The sequence below is a fragment of the Paramormyrops kingsleyae genome, chromosome 2 (genome assembly GCF_048594095.1).
Source record: "Paramormyrops kingsleyae isolate MSU_618 chromosome 2, PKINGS_0.4, whole genome shotgun sequence".
Taxonomy (NCBI): domain Eukaryota; kingdom Metazoa; phylum Chordata; class Actinopteri; order Osteoglossiformes; family Mormyridae; genus Paramormyrops; species Paramormyrops kingsleyae.
The window spans coordinates 18,908,500-18,925,634 of record NC_132798.1 but is presented as its reverse complement, the minus strand read 5'-3'; the positions used below and the strand labels follow the sequence as shown (position 1 = coordinate 18,925,634).

The window sequence follows — 17,135 nt, the reverse complement described above, 5'->3', positions numbered from 1 at the left end:
GCATTTTCTTTAATCAAAGTCACACAGAGTGAGCCTGATTGCACATCTGTTCTGGTAATTGGATGAACAGCCATGCCGCTGTGGCCCACGCAGCGATTCCCAGACAAGCACGTGGCGGCAGCTCTGGCCCGTCCCGCGGCAGCCTGTGAGGCGTCCGCTCCCTCCCTCGGTGCCTCCCTCTGGCTTCAAACACAGCTTTGCAGAACAAAGAGCGGCAAAACACCCGCTGCCGCACTCCGCCGGAACCTTCTGGTTGTTCACTCCTGCTTCCCCGCCCCCTTCCCACTGAGAGGAGCGGAAGACACCAAAGGGAGAGGCTGGAATTATAGGAAATCTGTAGGCATCCTGATCTGATCCTATCCTGCGCAGCTGAGGTGGTGTTGTGAGGTGCCTTCATCGTCAGGCGACGATTCCCGGTGCTTTACTGATAGCGAAAAGGAAGCTAATTCCCCATGAGCTAACTCCCTCAGCCAGTGCCCCAGCGCTGAATCGACCGCCGAGGCTGGCAGCAGAAAGGGGCAGAGATGGTGCCATCCCATGCCAGTCCGCTGGTCCGGACCTCCTCCCTTGAAGCGGTAGGTGAGAGTCCAGCTCACTCATGGTAATCTGCATGCAGGCATACTTCATAAATAATCTTTATTCTGCCACCTGTGTTAATTTTAATGACGGCTGCAGGCCACACTGTTGTAACATGAAGCCTGCAGTGAGGAAGGTTTCTTCATTTTTAATCCTAATTAAAACAGGCTACACACTACATCTTTCTGAACTTTTAAAGTCTAAACTCGTGAATGAATAATATATCAATAGCTTCAGTTCTTACTACACATGGAAGTTTTTTTCCTTGGTAAGGAACAGATTTCTCTGTTCAGCTTATCCTCCATATAATGTATCAGAAGTCCCCCTGGCCCATGATGGATGCAATCGGGCTTCTACACGTCAACAGCATCAGTCGAATTCCCAGCCAAGCTTTTCACATTCCCTGCCAATCCCATGTACAGAATTATCTCCGAAAGCCTTGTTTCCCCCCCACCCAAACCCCTTGCTGTTAATCCATACATCTCTGACCAAGCCCTCTGCATCCTTCTCGAAAATCACCGCTGCCCCCCTTGAGCCACACCTCACCATCCACCCAACAGCCCCCCCGCCCCGGCCCCAGCAAGTTCATCACACCAGCTGAACATTTACATTTTGGCTTTTCAGGTACTGGGTGTTGCTCTATCAGGGGTTGAGCCTGTTCCTCATCAGCGAGGAAGATCTGCTGTCCTCAGCCACCAAAAATGGCCCAGTGACCAGTGATTTTCCCCATCAAGGAATGAACTCCACAAGACCTCTGAAGGTGTCCTGTGGTATATGAAGATATTAGCAGCAGATACTTCAAGTCCTCACGTCCCACAGATGCTCGATCAGCTTGAGATCTGGGGAATTTTAAGACCAAGTCAATCTTGAACTTTTTTTCATGTCCCTCAAACCATTCTTGAGTGATGGGCGCATTATCCTGCTGAAAGAGGCCACTGCCTTCAGGGAATACCATTGAGTTTGGTATAGCAGGGGTGTATTTGGTCGGCAACAAAGTTTACGTAGATGGTATGTCTCAAAGCAACATACACATGAATGCCTGAACCCGAGCAGAAGATTGCCCAGAGTATCACACTGCCTCTGCCACCTTGCTGTCTTCCCATAGTGCATCCTGGTGCCATCTCTGCCCCAGGTAAACAACACACACCCAGCCGTCCTCATGATGTAACAGAAAATGTGACTGATCAGACTAGGCCATCTTCTCCCGTCGCTCCATGGTCCAGTTCTGACTCTCACATGCCCATTGTAGGCGCAGCGTTAGACTGGGGTCAGCATGGGCCCTCTGACCGATCTGCGGCCTCGCAGCCCCAAACACAGCAAGCAGCGATGCGCTCTGTGCTCTGACACCTTCCTATCATGGCCGGCATTAACGTTTTCAGCATCAGTGGGGTATTTCCTGCTTTTTTCTCTTAGGGCAGTTTGTTGAACGGCGCTTCTTCCTCGCTTTAATGTTTACAGCCTGGTTGGAACGCAGTGTCACTTTCCGGCCGACCTGCCGACTGCCTCAAATGTAAGTAAAGAGTCCAAAAAAGGCTCAGGGAGGACGTCTGGGCCCCACTGGTGATGAAACCGAGAGCCTCGGTTTGGTGACCCGCTTTCTTCCATAGCGCCGCTTCCACCGGCATATGAGACTATGCCCAACAGCCGCTGAATCAGAATCACCGGTCCAACAGGGTATCACATCAGCCCCCCCTTCCTGGCCAGTCCCACCCTCATCCCACTCCAGTCAGACGTGATCAATCGAGGGCCCCCGGCAGGAGGCCGGTAGCTGCCCTGGATTGGCAGGGCCGTAATTACGATCTGCCGTCTGCTAGCTGTCAGTCACTTGGTGTGGTGCTGATCCGGGAGGGAAGGGGTTGGGAGGTGATGTGTATCAGTGACTGAGTGGAGTTTTTTTTGCCATGGGGAGTCATTTTTATCATTTCCCCAAACTGAAGCGGAATAATAGATGACTCTTCGTCATGGATGGTTCTTCTGAGGCCGCATGACCTAGAGTGAGACACCACTCATGCACATGAGCTTAGGTCAAGCGGCTCCTTCGTTGTAATTAGTGTGAAAATGCAGCCTTTTTGTGTGATGGTAGCTTTTGCAGCATGTTTATCTTCAGGGAGCGCAAGCCACGTTAATGCTGGAGAGAGAAACAGCTTTTACTTACAGCAAGGCCGGCTATGGGTTTGCAGGTGTTCGACATAATAATTATAATACAATGACAATAATCATAAAAATAATAATAATGGGAATGATCTCTGTGGTTCAAGACATGCGATGATACTAAAACAGGCAGCTCTCCACTTAAAACCTGCTTAAATGAACCTGGACTTGTGTGAAAAAATATACGAGATTCACAGAGGTTGCAGAAGCGTCAATGCAACATGTGTCTGGAAGTAAAATTACACTTTTTCTTTTCATGTATTTAATCTGTTTTTAGTACATTATACTAGTATATTTCTGGCAAATCAGTTTCTTCTAAAGTACTTTGGAAGATAAATCTAAATTGCATAAAACTTATGTAAGGCTTTGTGTGAGTGATGGTTTGCGGCAGTTGGGCGCTGCCTGTACAGCAGAGAGGACAGTGTGCTTCCTGCGACTGAACATGTATCCTATTTCTCTGGAGCCTGCGCCGGACAGTACCGGGCCAGGAACCAGGCACGGGGCGCCAGGTTCTGGGGGCCCAACACTTTACAGGGGACCTTGAATACATTCAATTATACAACATAAAAGGGGGGCGGGGAATCCCAAGGTGACATTTTCTCAGGGGGGTCAGAATGTCTAGTAAGTCCCCGGACCAGGCACCAGTGCACAGCACAGCAAACACCCTCACAGCACACAAACACCCTCACAGCACACAAAGACCCTCACAGCACAGCAAACACCCTCACAGCACACAAACACCCTCACGCACACAAACACCCTCACAGCACACAAAGACCCTCACAGCACACAAACACCCTCACAGCACACAAAGACCCTCACAGCACAGCAAACACCCTCACAGCACACAAACACCCTCACGCACACAAACACCCTCACAGCACACAAAGACCCTCACAGCACAGCAAACACCCTCACAGCACACAAAGACCCTCACAGCACAGCAAACACCCTCACAGCACAGCAAACACCCTCACAGCACACAAACACCCTCACAGCACACAAACACCCTCACAGTACACAAACACCCTCACAGCACACAAACACCCTCACAGCACAGCAAACACCCTCACAGCACACAAACACCCTCACAGCACACACATACACAATAGGTGACTCAGTGACATCTAGCGACCTGGAACACATTTTTGGCCCTTAGGTAGACGCCATAGCAAAACTCCACATACAGAGCCTGGGGTAGATGCCCTAAAGGTGTCCATCTACAGCAGTACCCTTACCATGCTATCCAGAGGGTTTAAGTATCAAGCTTTGCAAAAGCCATAAGTACTTTAAGCAGAGTGAGTTGATTCTGACTGGGATGTGCCATGAGAACAGGATTCTCTAATGAGCTGCTATGATCGTGTGACAGGCTACTCTTAATAGTTATCATCTCCCATCCGGAGACCCATGTTGGAGTCACAGGAATTGACAGGCGGACCAGATAAGAGAAGTAATCAAATGGGTAAAGGATGGTGGGGGCTGGGGGCTGCGAAAATTGATGACCCCTGTCTGAGGTTTGGACCAGGCATGTCGATGTGAGCACGACGTGGTCTGTATGGGTCTTCTTGCGATTTTATATCACTGCCAGTATCATGCTGGTTGTTTGTTTGCTGGCAATGTGGCTTAAGACCACGTAACATTCGAGTGGATGCTGCGTTATTGCGCCCCCTACAGCCTGAAGCGCGGTACAATGAAACCCTTATCACACACCACGGTACTCGGGCAGTTCAGTGCAATGTTCCAACACTGATCCACATTCATTTTAAAAATGACCTTAACTATTATTAATAAAGTCATTTCTAAACAAAACATACTCCTATATATTTAGTATTTGCCTACATATTATGAAATACATGGCAAAAGAGAGTTTAAATTCAGGCGGAGTACAGGAATTAGACTTCCCCTTGCTCTGGTTGAACTGATTGTCTGTCTAGGATATTGATCTGGAAATCACATGTTCAAGGTTCTCATCCAGCTAACCACATTTACACAAGACGCACACACTCAGACACACACACTCAGACACAGACACGTACGCAGTGTGCGCCCCACTCTCATAAATAAAACATTGCCTGTCTCATCTGAGGCCCTGTCTATTAGTCAGGATCCATCCCCACTTGGGCTTGGATGCCTCGCCCACCCCCCAAACTCCATTTTGGTGTTGCAGGAGGGGGAAGCGTTAATTATAGTGAACAGTGGGGCCCTGTCAGGCCATCGCGTGGGGGTCTGTGTGAGCCCACCTGCCTCCGTCTCACTCAACCACCGAGATCCATCTCGCTGCCGTCAACCACAGGGACGACCAGACCTCTCATCCATATTCATCCCCAGCCCGGGTCGCCCTCTCAGCTGCCGGCTCTCTCCAGGCCGGCCCCTGGCCGCCAGCCCTCATCTCCTCGTCACTCCCCAGGCAGACAGAAGGCACCAGGCACCCAGGAGCAAGTCTTTATTCTTCCAGGGAGCCACCCCCCCCTCCACTTCAGCCAACACAACCCAACCAAATCCAACCCGACCTCACCCCTCCCACCAAGCTAATACCCTTTGTCTGTCTCCCCGTTCACCAGGCCGTCTCCATATGTGTCTAAGAGACTCGGCTTGGCTCAGGCCCACTTAAACATGTTAACATACAAAGGAAATAAGGCCACTAATGCAAAACAGTAGGTGATTTTCCATGCAGGGCATTAGCCAATCCAAGCTGATCTTGAAATGACCTCATAATTGGCCGCCTTGATTGCATTCTGCCGGCAAAGACGTGCTTGACTTTATCAGAATTAGAAAGATCTTTGCTGGCTGAGTGTGATAAACATGCAAGCATTTTGCCTCGGTGGGAGGTGCCCAGTTATACCATATAACATGCAGGACATTTCAGGACAATTTACAAGTATGTAGGCATGAAACTGAAATGCATGAAACACATACCTTTAACACTAGACTGTCTACATACCATAAGAAACACTGTGGGATGGAAATAAATTGTGAATGTAAGTAAACTGGGGTGATGCTAGGAAGAGTTATTCATTTATTCATTAATAGTAATCTCTTTGTAGACTCCAACGATTCTGATCAGGGTGTTTGCAGACGTGCAAATATCGACTGCCGCACGCACTAAATGCACCCTCTTGCTTGCACCCCCCCCCCCCCACCCACCACCATGCTGACTGAGAAGCACATTTGACGTGGCGGTGTTGGGTCTCGCGGGGATTGATTGCTTAGGAAGGTCGTTACCGTTATGTCCTTCCCCTGAGGTGGGAGGCAGCCTGATTTAAAGAGCCATACTTCTTCCTCATTTCCTTCCAGTTCAGGGTCCCTGTAGACCAAGGCCTCACTCAGGCCTGTGAAATATGAGCAGTGGGAGAGCCATGGAGCATCTTCCGGACAGGGAGGCAGCCGAGCTGGGCAGCAGACAGGCCAGACAGGGGTCCGGGGAGCCACCCAGGACCATACACACAGAATGCAAGGTAAAGCTGTGAACTTCCACCCTGGAGGTTGCTGGTTTCAGTCCTGGCCTGGGGTTTGTGTAGCTCAGAGCAGGATCCTTGAATCTGTAAAGTAAAAAAAATCAGCTGCATAAATGGGAAAGAGCAAGGAAAGGAATGTAAATAAACAAAAAAAATGCCAAAATATAACTCAGCGCTGCCTTCCATTTTGCAAAAATGCTACTTGCTTAAAGGACTGTTGGTCAGATTGTTTTTTTGTTTTTGCCCACTGATGTCTTTGATGGTGTGGGACAGTTTGGGATGGACAGTCATGCTGATCCCCACCCAGCAAGGTTTCACGCAGCAGGAGCAGACGCGTGTCTCCAGCGTCTAATGAGTGTGGCTCATCTTCACGCCCTTAAAGGGCCGTAGCTGGAACCCCAGTGAACCCCAATGAACCCCAGAACTCCAGGCAGGTCTAATGAAAAGGCCACTTCACCACCTACCTACTTAAAACTGACTGAAGTAAATCCACACTTATGCAAAAAAAAATCCAAGATGCGTAGATCTTATGGAAGCGCAAACGCAATAATGCAGCCTACGACATATGCGAGCCATCTGAAGCTGGGCTGTACGCTGCAAAGGCAACATCTTGCAGATTCCCAGTTCTCCTGGCTTGTAGTGAACATCCAATAGAAGGTGAGAGTGAAACAGCTCTTAAGCTCACAGCGATGATTCAGCATTAAAAATCAGTAAGTATTACTAAGATATATTTGGCGTATGCTTTATATGCTGTGAGGTGTCTTGAATGCTATGGGAAGGTAAATATGACTTACGGAAATCTGACTAACACAATGGTTTGTGGGAGGAATGAGGCCAGTCAAGATATGCTCATACTGTAAGACAGAAAGAGGAGAGACTCAGACCTGAACCGTAGATTACGCCCCCTTAATGTGCACAAGCTCGATCATGTTCGGGACCAGGTCCAGAGATGTGCTCAGCACCTCACCTCAGGAGATGTGTCCTCCACATCTTAGGCAGGACCTGGAGAAGAGCAAAGAGCCTAATTTGTCATCCCTGTGTTGAGAAGGGCTGATCCTGAGCCGCTCCTCTTCATGTGGGCACGGCTTTTATCAACAAAGGAGACAGGCGCAGGGGCAACAGAAACGGACCATCTGGCCTACATCAGCAGATAAAGCCCACCCCTCTGCAACCAACAGACCTGTGACCTCCTGAAAATCAAGACAAAAAGCCACAAAAACACAAAACCAGCTCACACAACATAAGACTTTACAGGAAAGGCTTTAAGGCCTACATCTATAAAGCCTTTTCTGTTTAATTTATCATTTATTCATTTTTTATGTATGGGACATTAATCGGATTTGTGAAATTATGGTATTCCATATTACACATTTAAAAAAAATTAAATATACTCCAGGCACACAGTGAAAAAAAATTGCAGCACTTGACGGACCGAGGCATCGCCACAGCAGAGAGGGACAAGGAGACTATAACAGGCACCCAAGGAGCACCGAACCAAATACACACAGTTGAAACACAAGACGGCGAACTGCAAGATGCACGCACGGTGGGAGATTTACGCAAGCTAAATACAGGCAAGGGTCGGACCGGGTACACAGGCAAACACACGCGCAACAACAGGGAAATGCAACCATTAACATTGATGATAACACAACAAGGGCTATTTACAGTTACAGACAGGGGCTATTTACAGCTGCACGCAGGGCATGCTGGGACATGCGCCCTGGCGGCGCTACAATATTTTTATTTTTAACCTTGGCTACTTTAATTGAAGGCCCTTCTCTACTGAAGGGGTCCATCATGGCTCACAGTAGAGTTCAGGGGAAAAAAATACCGTGATGTAGAAATGAACGTTAAGGAGGGGGGGGGGGGGTCGGTTCTGAGCTGTAGTCTATCGTTATAAGTTTAGCTTACTGAGAAGCCTGTTAGTGAGGTGGTGCTTGGGCTTACGGTTAGGATGTCGGAATACAGGGATGGTTTAGCCAATTTGACATGATGTACTCCACAGTGAGTCCTTAACAGATGCAGAGTTATCAATCTGGCTGTGTAGCATTAAGCCATAGCTCTCTGTGCCAAGGAAAGCACCAGGATGATGGTAAAATGCATGCATGCATTGGACAGTGGACAGTAGTGGGCACAAAGGGCTTAGGGCTATATTATAAAAATGCTATAAAATATTATAAATGTCACAAAAAACACCAGAAAAGTAACATTTTTTCTTATACGTATAAGTGAGACAGGCAGCTTTCTCTCTGCTCATTGGAATGACTTTTTAGTAAGATTGGCACCCTTTTAGTTTTGTGTGCCCGCTTCTCTTGTGTGTTTTGAGATGTTTACGTGCTACAAGGAGGGTGTCTAGGCGGTAATGAGGGGATGGCACAGGTGCGGCATGTGGAGAGTATATGCAGTCTGCCCATCCTCTGAGCCGCCCTCCTTTTTGGTCATTCTGGGATACCGTACTGAAATGCGTGAGAATCTCCAGGAGGCGGACTGCTCTCTGAGCTGTGACGAGCGTGCCCCAATCAGAGCGAGGCGCCGTGTGAGTGTCGAAGGTTACAGTGGGGTATCTGTCTGGGGCTACGGGAACCACCAGAGAGGTCTTCTTCTGCTCAGCCTCCACGACCCCTGGGAACGTACACCCTAGCATTGCTAACCCCCCCCCCCCCCCCCCCGTGCCCCATGGGGCTTAATGAATCACACGTATCTCTTGCCACACATTAAGTGCATCAGTGTGGCCTAAGGCCATAGTCCTGGGGTCTTTCAGCTGGCTTTAAACGGCCTCAGCGCTGAGCAGAGATGCTCTAAGTTACCTCAATTAGAAAGATAATTAGTTAAATCAAGCACCTGAAAAGTGCTCTGAAGGAATGAAAAGCTGCCTCTGTTTTACATGGTCCTGCATCCATCATGGAGCTGGCATGGAGAAGCCTAACGTCTTAATGAACATTAATCTTACTGGTATTTTTAACAGCTTGCTGGTGTCTTCACATCTCAGCTCTTAGCAAAAACGTCAGTGTTGTCAGAATTCGAGACACGCGGCCGTCAGATAAGGCAGCATACCATACATCCTGCGCTGGGAGGTCAAACGCAACCTTTCATGTTTTATTCGTATGTTCCAGAGGAATTGGATCCTGCAAGATGTTTCCAGTCCAGCCTCACAGCTGCCTTAAAACTTCTGCACTGGGAAATGTTGACTGACTCAGAAGCTCAGTTTTGCTAAAACCAACATAAAGTATTTGACAGAGATACTCACTGATCTGCACCCCTGCCTTCTATAAATAGAGCTTTTACTTCTGTTAAATTTGATTGCTTTTCTGCTACCTATGTTCATTGACTATTCCTTTAAAAGTAACATTATCATTGATCTTGGTCACATGGTGCAGGAGTGTTTGTGCACCAACATCATAACTAGTTCACAGGTACTAGGTTGTCATTTTGAGTAGAAATACTTGAGTAAAAGTCCATAAACATCTATTTGCATTCATGAAACCATTTAAAGCCTTTTTTTTTTACCAATTCATTTACCATAACTGGCACTGAATTATAAGACTGAATAATTCTACAAATATTTTTTTTTTCAGATTACCATTCTACCTAAGACCAAAAACCAAAAATCACTCGTGTATTGTAAATTTGTTTAAAAAAACAAAAATTGTATAGTGTAGCTGTATAGTGATTCAAATAAACTCCTCCCATGTTTAAATCCATCCATCTTCCAGCTGCTCAACTTGGTCATATATAAATATTAAAGAAAATAACAAAGTAGGCCACTAGGCAGCCATACTTTGTGAGATCTTACTTACGTGTTTACTCACGCGATGGAGGGGCGTGTGGCGCGCGCTGACGACTGAGACCCCCCCCCCCCCCCGCAGCAGAATGCAGCACAGCCACAGTCAGCCCTTCCTCTTTTTAATACTGACTCTCAGGCAATCTCTTATGTACTCAGTTCATGACGGATGTGTCTGAAAATTCAACTGGCAGGCTTTTGTCCAAAAAAAAAATGGAATTCAATGTTTATAACAAATGTGTATATGAGATGTAATGAATGCTTAAAGAGCAGTGCTTGTTTTTTCAGGTATTCTGTAACTGCTGAGCAGTAGCTTGATACGCAGGTCCTGAGCCTTGGTCTAGCCCGTGCTGTTGCTCAGGATGAGGTCATTTAAAGGGAAGGCCGCATCCGTAAACACCCCCAAAACATATCTGGCTGTATTTATTTCTCCTAAGGTCTTTAAATTCCCCTTTAAATTGATATGCAATATTCAGCATATGACGCTCAGTCTGAATTCCTTTGTGTTATTGGTTTCAGTTATGCGTCCCCCGCTTATTGCATTGTGGGGGTGTTAGAAATGTCCTTCTGCACAGTTGAGATGGCCCGTCACTCACCGTACCATCTCAAACATCCGTTCTTCTGCCATTTAATAAATACTCAGTTGCCAAACATTGACTCTGTTTTGAATGATCAGCTGTCATATTACCAGAAGCCCATCATCACTGTGCATCTCTCCCTTAAAAGCTTAATTAGCTTAATGATATTTTTTATTGGCAGACTCAAGCTGATGGCCACTTCCCTCCACAAATACCCCTCCATTTTTCAAAATGAAAGAAAAAAAATGTGTGCATATATATATATATATATATATATATATATATATATATATATACACACACACACACACACAGTACTGTGCAAAAATACTGCATAATAAATACATATATGCCCAGGAAAAAAAAAAACTGACACAATTTCACACAAGCTCACTTAATTCATTTAAAATTGTTTAATAAGTCAGTGAGGTATTAATTAGCCATATGCGCTGTGCTAGTGGTCAAGTGAGAAATATGCATGGGTGTTTTGGCTGGTTGCTGCAAATGGTGGAGTGACTTTAGCAGAGGTTTTCAGATGGTTAAGCTAAGACACTTTGACAGACATTATAGCAAAGTTTTACACTAATATAATTTTCTATGACTGCCTAAGACTTTTGCACAGTACTACATATATATACATGTACACACACACACACATATCCAAATTCCATGTTTTGGGATGACACATAGGTACACATTGTACTAACTGTACAAACAGGACCAATTAAGCCAGAGAAATGATTACCAGAAGAAAGAAGGATGTATGTAACCCCCACGAGCCTAGTTTAGCCCCTGCTGTTGGTCTTTGTGCTTTGTGAAAATATATAACTACCCACGTGTCCTTTTAAAGGCGGTAGCTTAATCTCTGCCGCTTTTCTCTGAACATTTTCTTCTTCAGTGGGGTTTCAGTCTTGGGATTAGTCTTGTTTTTACTTCTCCAGTTTTATTTAATCAGGCGAGCCGACGCCTGCCTCGTGAGCATGCCCTCTCGCATGGCCCCATACTTTAATTTTTTTTTTCCTAGAGCCGTCCGTTTATGGAGAGAAAGTTCCAGGCTTCTGCTGCACATTTTGTTCACCAGATGAGTGCGTCTGCAGAAGCAGACTTTCCATGACCGAGTCTTAAAATCGACATGGCCCCCGACACCCAGTTTTGTGTGTTACGGGAAGTTTTTTGAGGAGTGCAGCTGGGCTGCGTCACCTACCTGTTGTTTGTGTGACTGCGTGTGTCTCTGGGTCATGTATATGTTACAGTGTGGGGACCAAATGTCCCCACAGTGTGATAAAAACCTCTTATTATGATGTTGTGGGGACCAGCTTTTCAGTCCCCACAAGGGGAAACAAAATTTCATAAAAATCTGTGACTACAATCAAAAAATTAAAAAAGCTGAAAGTCTTTTTATATATTACTTTTTTATATTGTTTGGTTACTTTAGGTTAAGGTTAGTGCTGGGTAAGGGTTAAAGTCGTCATTGTTGGGATTACAGTTTTGCCCATAGAAATGAATGGAGAGTCCCCACAAAGATACAAATACAAACGTGTGTATGTGTTTTGATACGATCCCCAAGACTCAGGGCCGAACAGCAGCAATCAATGTGCAGTGAAAATGATGGTCCACGGTTCAGAGGACATCTGATCAGCAATACCTACCACGGTCGCATTCTCTGCACGGAGGTGATACACAGGTATATAGATGCATTTTGAAAAGGTGTAAACCGCACAAGGCGGGTAGGGGCCAAAACCCGATATGTTTGCAGGAAAATATTAGCAGGAAGAGGAGTGGAGCATGACGAGAAAAAAAAAAAACCCAGAGCCGTAAGAGACCGAGAGAGAGATAACCCCATCCAGCCTCAACTGAGACGGGAAGCGGCACTCCGTGGGCTAACACCGTAACCATGGCAACACAGCAACGAGGAACAGGAAGCAGCAGAAAATAGAACCTCATTTTGCTGAGGCCCGCAGTCGCGGCGAAGCACAGCGTACTCCCGGAGCCAGGCACTCAGAGAGGGAGCTGGGGGGCTGAGGGGCCCTTCATTAAAGATGCATGCCATATCTCTCCTTCCAGCTCCGTCCAATTAGTATCAGCACCATGAGAGGCGCGCGAGCTGGTGAGCATGAGCTCTGAACGCAGAAAATTAAGATTTCTCTCCTGTGCTCAGGCTCTCATTCGCTTGGATATTGGGTTTCGTAACTTTCTATCCTTTAATCTTGACACATCAATTTAAATTTTTAAACCACAGAGAAGGAAAAGATGGAGTAGGCAAAGTGTGAGCCTCACTCCTTGGGTGGGACACCAGTTGCCATGACGGCAGTAGCCAAACACGCAGTCCACTTTTTTTTTTCATCATCGTGTCCAGCATGGATGTGCTCCTCATCCTTCTGGTTGATTATATCCAAAACATCTTCTGAACATCAAATGCTCATTTAAAAACATTTGAGACAATTGTTGTGTGAAAAGGCATTAAGTGAGGAAGGATTTATTTGTGGTGTGTAGGTCTTTACCTGAGCTTGCCTGGGATCTCGATACAGACTCCAGTGTCCTCTAGACTCAATGACATGCATGTCAACATGACACTCCATTATCTTAGTGTCCAAATCTGCATGGTCTTCTGGATCTCTGCACTCATATTCATGGGAAAGACTCCAGTTCACATGACTCTCAATTATCTAAGTGGTTATGGGAACAATTGATTGATCTCTCTCCATGCTCTGTCACTAGTGAAAGTGATTAGTAGTCATTGTTGACACACAACAATGAAATGTGTCCTCTGAATTTAATCCCTATGTGACATAGCAGGGGCCAGGTAATTCAGCACCTGGGGAGCAGGGCTTGGGGGCAATACTTTACTCAGAGTACCTCAGTGGTACTTTGCTGGTTAAGGATTTGGACCAGCAATCTGTCAATTACAGGTGCATTCGCCTAACCATTAAGCCACCACTGACACTAGTGAGCTGTTGTGCTGTTCTTGCTCTATAAGCATTAACCCTAGCCTAATCTTTATCACCTAAATATTTTTGCTTTATTGAAGTTTGACAGAGGTTTGACAGTTTTGAATGAGATAGACAATTCTGGCTGCTCTGAGACGGGCAAGGTGTAGGTGCCACAGGAAAGGAACTGTAGTGATTTGCATACTTCCCAGCATGCTCTGGCAGTGAAATGCCCTCTTCACTTAATACAAAATACTCTCTTGACTTTTTGTGATAAACTTAGAAATAAACATCACCCAGGCAAATCCCCTTGGGTTCAGTCATCAACAGTAGCCTCCCTGAAATGCATATAGTTGAGTCCTCTGAGTGACCGTGAAATGAAAGACATTAGCAAAAAAATAAAAGGAAATTAATTATCCTCTGCTAATAAGTCAATGGCAGGGAGGGGGTCTGTAGTGTGAAGCACTGCTGTATTTTTGTAGGTAAAGGACATAATATTTATACTGGTGCTAGAAATACTCAATACTGCAAATCTTAATGCCGAAGTTTGTTTCACTGTAAATGATGTTTTCTGGTTTATGTTGGATAATAAACAATCTCCAACATATTTCACAGCTACATGAAGCGCATTGAGATCCATCCATCTTCTAACGGCTTATGCAGTACAGGGTTACCGGGACACTGGCTCCTGTCCCAGAGAGCACACAGCAGAAAGCCACACATCGGCATGTCTTGTTTACTTCTGTTCTGGCAAATGGCAGGCAGACATAGACATACCGCAGTAAGTCAAAAAGCCCCGGCTATATTCAAGATTTTGGCTGGTAACTATAACCTATTGTGACCCCCCCCTCCCCCACAAACAAAGCAAAAATTCAAAATTTAATCCAAAATGCATTTTGAAACCAGTACTTGCAAAAGTATCAAGACACTGCATGGTTAGCATAGCCTATTGGGGTGCATTAGTAGTACACTTTTACCACAGAAATATGGCTGCATTATTTGATACTGCAAAACAGTTAAGCAATTAACAGGGAAATTACTGTTGATAGTAATCTACTGCTGTTGAAAATAAGCTGTGAATGATTAATGAAGTTGAGGGCCCTTTACACACTTAAATTGACTACACAATACATCACACAAACAATCAATTAAAATGTATCAAACAGGACTTTATGTGAAGAACGATCCTTTATTCCTTTACTCCTTACCCTGATGTATCTTTTGCTGGGGATGACTGCCTTTTGTTGTCGTTTATAACATGCTCCGTTTGACCTCGCGGTTATGATAACAGAAAAGCACAGCGATGAATCTTGACTACCTGTAGTTCCAACAAGTGCATCCTGGGAGCTGTTCTGAAACCGCTCCTGATTTCTTCACACTGATACGCTTCCTCACTAGCACAGGACAGTCTCTTCCCTGGGATGAATTACCCTAGTCGCTCTCGCTGCAGAAATTCTGCTCGGGCTCTGATGGCTTTCTGATGCGTGATGGGGTAGAGAAGGTCCATTTTGATGTGACCTTCCAGCTTGAGGTGAGGAACCATTCTAATGATGTCTTCCACACATGTGCTTCACTAAGGACCATCAGAAGGGTCTCATCATGGACAACTGGGCCCATTTCCCTCCTTTTCCTTGTTCCCTGCCCATTCTGAGATTTATCATTGTATCATATACAGAGGTTCCCCAGGTTACGATGGGGTTATGAACCTAAAAAGCGTAAATATCATAAGGTGAAAATGCACTTTAGTACGGTACACCTAACTTAACAAACATAATAGCTTACTCTTGCCTACCTTAAACATGCTTAGAACACTTACATTAGCCTACAGTTGTGCAAAATCATTAACAAAAAGCCAATTTTATGATAAAATGTTGAATATCTCATGCAATTTAGTAAATAGTCATATCCATCGTAAAGTCGAAATATTGTAACACGGACCGTCGTAACCCGGGAAGCATCCATATTAAAATGGGATCCCCTTCCTCTCACAAGAAGGGAAGCAGGCAACCAATGCAGTCTAGGTTTGAGGGAGGTTTGTGAATAGCAACGTCATTCACTGCTGAAGGAGAAAGAGAATGAGAGGCCGAGGCTGCCAAACAGAGTCAGACATAACACACATGCATCGAAATACTGCTTAGGTGGAAAGTGATTGTAAGACGAAGATTCCAGCTTCTCCGTTACATTTATTTGTGTCTGGGATGTTGTGATGTCACTCTGCTGGATGTTCCAGCATTTGCAATACTCAGATGCTGCATTAAAGATTTTTGTTTTGCTACTGAAACATTTTTGTGTATGTGCATGTGTGTGATGCAGCCTGGGTGAGACGGTGTGGCTGCTGTTATCCACCTAGGGGGGTCCAGCCATCACTCCGGCGCTGAGCCAGATGGGCTCAGAGGTCTGCTGTCTGCAGGCAACAGTGCAGTGGGCTGGAGAAATGTGACGTTTGTGCCTCCTGTACTTCACAGGACCCTGGCTGGGGGTTTGGGGGAGGGGGGCAGTTTAAGAGTTGTCACTCCGTAGAACAAGGACCAAAACAAGGACAAGACAAATTGATGAATTGGAGATATTTCCTTCCTCACTCTGCATTAGCTAGGAGCACATTTTGCCATAAAATTTATTTCTTTATCTGGGTATGTCCTAAATGGACGTTACTGCCCGTGCTTGAGAGGTCCTTTACTCCCAGGAGGACCTCGACCAACGTAGAGAGCGGTAAAGCTGAAAGTGTTCATTCTGGCCTCATACAAGCTCTCCTCTGTCTCCAAAGCACCTTGAGGGTCTTATCACGTGCGACCCTGTTCCCCTTTCACCTTGCCATGCCAGGGAGGTTTCTGGGAGATGCAAAACAGTCAACAACCTCATCCCCCATGGCAAAGAACAGCGTAGTTAACTCAAGCCAGTTCGCCGCAAGGTGAGTCATCCCGCACGCGACCATGAGACTCTCCCTTCCTGGCAACCTAAAGATGAAGCTGCGGGCTCCCTGGGATGGGCAGTAGCCGCCGGCCGTCGCCATGGCACCTCAGCCGCTTTGGTGGCGAATGGAAACCCCAACGACCTGCTCCGTCAGGCAGCTCATCTCCTCGCCCGATTCCCGTCACGTCTTCGGAACAGCCAAACACATGGAAGCGCTTAAAATTTAGTGGTTCCTCTTTCCCGGCGCATCTCAGCGGGGAAGCGACGAATTATGACGGCATGTGAAGCCCCGGCAGCTTTCATCCACGCGAACGTGCCCGTCCATCACGCCTTCTCAGCCAGCCCGACTGCATGCTGCACTGTTTTAGCCCAATATGAGCTGTTTACTCAGTTCCCTCTATGTTTGAACATTTTATGTCCAATTATGGACATTTCCACAGCCATCCTGGTCCTAGATCTATATTCCAGTTGCTTCAGTAGGTTAGCTAGTTAGAGGACATAATGCTTAAAAGTTGATGGCCATTATCGTCTTTATCAAATGTCTATGGTATGCTAAAGACAGCATACACCACCAGAGCAAACTCACCACCAGATTCTCCGGTTCCCCTTGGACACAAATGGCAAATTCATACTCACACTGCAGCATTTATTATAGCATGAGGACATTTCTGGAAAGGAATGCTGTTTTCAAAAAATTCCATGTCAGGTTGGTTGTGAGAGGGTAATGACCACAGATTGACTCATCCCATATGCT

General features: G+C 46.1%; 1 long non-coding RNA gene across 1 annotated transcript; it reads left to right on the top strand.

Moving 5' to 3' along the window:
- Positions 1–220: 220 nt before the first annotated feature.
- On the top strand, positions 221–8,376 carry LOC111858680 (uncharacterized). Its single transcript, XR_002841645.2, has 3 exons — positions 221–575; positions 1,201–1,708; positions 6,022–8,376. It is a non-coding gene; the product is annotated as an uncharacterized lncRNA (long non-coding RNA).
- Positions 8,377–17,135: the final 8,759 nt, after the last annotated feature.